Here is a 4,649-nt window from a genome sequence, read left to right as displayed (position 1 = left end):
TTTTAACAACAGTGCACTTATATCCCACACCAACTTACACAAAATAAATAGCACTGAATTGCCGAACAATCAAATAAGGATTTGTCTTTCATTTCAATTTAAATTACTCTGAAAGATAAGCAAACCTAAAAAGCTAATGGAGGAATAAATCCCTATCTATTATGTTCTATTTGACACATCTGCAACCCCAGTTGTCTTTGGGAAAATGAAGTCACATTATTTATTTGTATTTTCCGTATACCAGCCATTAAGGCATTCTCAGTAAAGAGTGTTAAATGGAATACAATAGAGTTATAATATTGTTACAAGTGAGCACAAAGGGAGAAGAATTGATGTTTCCACTTGTTCCTGTGCTATGAAGGATGAAGGAGAGAAAAAGGGGGACTATTTGGAGAGGTGGGGAGAGCAAGGAAGACAGCTGATGGGATTCAAATCACATGGCTTGAAATATCTTCCTATAACCAAAGACCAGTTTATCCACCAAATTGAAGACACAATGGGCGAGACACAGAAAGAGAAGGATAGAGATTATTTTAGTGGACACTGGAACATATGCACTATGACGTCAATAAGAGTTAGAAGAAAGTCTATATAGCTGTGAGGCTCCCAGAAAGTTATAGGCACTTAGTGGACTCAGCCAATAATTTTTTTCTCTTCCCCTTTATTCACCAACATGCAACCATACTATGGCTAGAAACAAAAAACATAGAGGAAGTTACCTAAGCATGAGTACCTGGAAGACAAAAACAGCAGAGTCAAGTGGGTGGGAATTAGCAAATGACTGTGTTTAAGTCCTTGACATGAGGTTCAAGAAGATACAGAGGTGAGGGGGACCAGCATCAATGATGAAATAAGAAAACAGGGGTGGGGGTGGCGGGATGGCTCAGCTGGTTAGAGTGTGTGCTCTTAACAACAAGGTTGCCAGTTCAACTCCCACATGGGTTGGTGGGCTGTGCCCCCCGTAACTAGGTTGGAAATGGCAACTGGACTTGGAGCTGAGCTGTGCCCTCCACAACTAAGATTGAAGGACAACAACTTGACTTGGAGTTGATGGGTCCTGGAAAAACACACTGTTCCCCAATAAACTTAAAAATTAAAAAAGGAAAGAAAGAAAGAGAGAGAGCGAGAGAGAGAGAGAGAGAGAGAGAGAGAGAGAGAGAGAGAAAGAAAGAGAAAGAAAGAAAGATTAAACAGGGAAAAGTCCAGGGATTTATGTCATTGAGGCAGATTGCAGTAGTGTCCCCACAGATTTATTTCTCCACCCTTCCCCTGTAAGAAGACAATACATTCCTTTCTGTCACTATGGGTCTAGCAGAGTACCACCTGCCTCCACCCTTGGGAGGGGCACCATCACACCCCACTGATGTTGGACCAGCCATGCACATGACTTAATTTGGCCAAAGCACAGTGAGCAGACCTAACCTATGCCATATTCCAATAGAAGGCATAGTCTTTGCTCAGCTGGGGCTTACGTTTTTCCCTCTGCCATGAGATTGGGGTGTCCCAGGGAGTAATGCTGAGAGGGGCTGCCTATCAGCCTGGACCCCAGAATGAGACATGACACAGAGCCACAGCAGCCTGTAGCTGATATATAATGAGGACTGTCATAGTCTGTCATGATTGGGTCCAAGAATGGGGAAAGCACCCACAACTTTAATAAGAGCAACTTGGGTACATGGCAGGCGTCGAAGCAGATGACAGCAGATGACAAAATGGTGGGGGTGATGTGGATAAAAAATATCTTGAGAAGCGTGGCCATGAAGGTGAGTGAAGTGACATGGTGGCAGCCGGAGTCATGTGGGGTCCAAAGGAGAGGTCCTAGCTTCCATGTCTGTTTTTGTTTCTCAAAGATGAGAGAGTATCCAGCCAGCTTACATGCTGATGAGAAGGGGCTGATGTAAGGAAGATAATTAAGATATTGGGTAGAAAGGGAATAATAATAAGTAGTGGTATCCCTGGGAGCCAGTGCTTGGGCAGATGGGTCTTCCTTTGATGGAACAGTGAGGTAGGAGCTGACGATAGAAATCGAATGTTTGCTAGACTTTAATGGGAGCCCAGCTGAGGCAGGTGATTAAAAGATTATGAATTCCTAATGATTCTAATCTGCCGAATGGTATGTTTTTTTTTTCCCCCTCTGTGGGGCTTAATTTTTAGGATGGATGTGAGATGGAGAATGCAAGTGATTGGCTTCTCTCTAGACTGGAATTTTGCTCATGCTGAATGGACCAAGAGGCCGGGAGAGAAGCATATTTGCAGAAGAATGCTTGCCCCTGGAGAGCGGGTGCTCTGAGCTGCATGCACAGAGACTGAATAATGGAGGGGCTAGCTGACGGCAAGAATAAGGTTGAATACAATATTGCAGTAGACGCCCTGAGCAGAGATGCTTCGTGTGAAAGGGTTACTGTGGGGAAAGGAGCTGTTTTCACTGGTGATGCCAGAAACGGCGGCGTGGTCTCTGCTAAGAAGGTTCAGGGTGTGAGAATGGAAACCCTGGCTGAGGCGAAGAGGATGAGGGCATCATTGGAAGAGAGGAGGTCAAGGATGAGAGGTCAGAATTTCCACAGGTTGGGCAGGNCCCCGGGCACTGAGTTACTTCTTAAATCTACAGGTTCAGTGTTATTTTACTTATTTGCAATATGTATTCATTTCAATAATTTTTATTTGCCCCACTAATTCAGCTTCCCCCCCCCCAGAAACACCAATAATACAGGGGCTGGATCGTCTGCTTTTATTGTTGATTTATCCTTATTTTCTCTCTAGTCCTGTTAACGCTTCGTTCATCTCTCTTTTACTTTACTTGTTTATTTGAATCTGTCCCCACCTTTCTGTCTGTATTTTCAACAACAAGGCCTGTTTCCCTTTATGTTCCTGGCAGTCGGGCCCTTATTTTTGTGACGATTTACTTTTCTTCATGCCACCCCCAGGGTCTGCCAGCTCATGTTTTATCACTTTTTGATATGCTTGATTTTAAAAATTAAGGACCATGACTTTATTAAGTTTATTATTATTGATGTGGTGGTTATTATTTCATAGCAATGTACTTCCTCAAATTTTTTTTTTTATTGGGGGAACAGCCATGGTCATTGGTTACACATTGCTTTCATGCTACAGTGGCATAGTTAACTCTTTAAAGGAGGGCACAGCTCACAGTGTCCCATGCGGGGATCAAACTGGCAACCTCGGTGTTAACAGCACCACGCTGTAACCAACTGAGCTAACCAGTCACCCCTACTTCCTCAAAATTGTAATCTGCTTTGTGGCAGTGTTCTTCTGGTGAGTGATCCACGGGTGCTATTTGTATTTCTTTATTACATCTTTCTTCATTCATTCATTCATTCATTCAGGCAACAAATACTTATTGACTGTACTATGTTCTAAGCACTGTGCTAGGTCTTATGGATATATAATAATAGCAAACAAAGACAGATAAGCCTCCTGGTTGTACCATACTCTATATTCTACTTTACATTGTTTGTCAATAATTTATGTGAAAAAGAGAATTAGTCACTGGTACATGTGATTTTATTTGAAATTTATAGTAACCTTGTCCCCACCTTCCCTATTCTCTCTGTTTTTAACATACAATTCATATCATCCCAGGAATAAGCATTAATCAGTTAGCAATTACATGACAACTATAGACAAGAAAGTGCAAACAACGCAATGAGTTCTGGTCTTTCAGATCAAGAAAGATAGTAATGCTCATGATCAGGTCCTGTTTCAGGCTGAAATAAGTATGCTTCTTTACCAACAACATGTTGAAAGTCAACATCAGTGGTCATACTTTTCATTATCAATACAAAGCAAATCGTCTCCCCCCTCCAAAAAAACAAAAAATTCCCACCATGCTATGCCTATTAACTGTAAACTGTGCTACAAAACTCATACCATCCTTATGACCCTCTTCTAACAAGAACCACACATTTATTTGGAGATTTATCTCCAGACTTTTGATAACAAAGGCAGTGCCTGTGTATGCCTAACAGCATATAAACTATAGCACTATTACCGCGAAGTATGGAGACAGACTTTTAAAAGAACGGACTCTCTTTATTAAATGCACGCAATCAGCTGGACCTGCTGGCAATTCATCGCAAAAATTAATAGGCCCTCTATCTGACATTAAATAGCCTTTTAACAACAGTGCACTTATATCCCACACCAACTTACACAAAATAAATAGCACTGAATTGCCGAACAATCAAATAAGGATTTGTCTTTCATTTCAATTTAAATTACTCTGAAAGATAAGCAAACCTAAAAAGCTAATGGAGGAATAAATCCCTATCTATTATGTTCTATTTGACACATCTGCAACCCCAGTTGTCTTTGGGAAAATGAAGTCACATTATTTATTTGTATTTTCCGTATACCAGCCATTAAGGCATTCTCAGTAAAGAGTGTTAAATGGAATACAATAGAGTTATAATATTGTTACAAGTGAGCACAAAGGGAGAAGAATTGATGTTTCCACTTGTTCCTGTGCTATGAAGGATGAAGGAGAGAAAAAGGGGGACTATTTGGAGAGGTGGGGAGAGCAAGGAAGACAGCTGATGGGATTCAAATCACATGGCTTGAAATATCTTCCTATAACCAAAGACCAGTTTATCCACCAAATTGAAGACACAATGGGCGAGACACAGAAAGAG

This window comes from Hipposideros armiger, unplaced genomic scaffold (genome assembly GCF_001890085.2).
Source record: "Hipposideros armiger isolate ML-2016 unplaced genomic scaffold, ASM189008v1 scaffold_35, whole genome shotgun sequence".
NCBI lineage: Eukaryota > Metazoa > Chordata > Mammalia > Chiroptera > Hipposideridae > Hipposideros > Hipposideros armiger.
Note: the sequence above shows the minus strand (reverse complement) of the source record.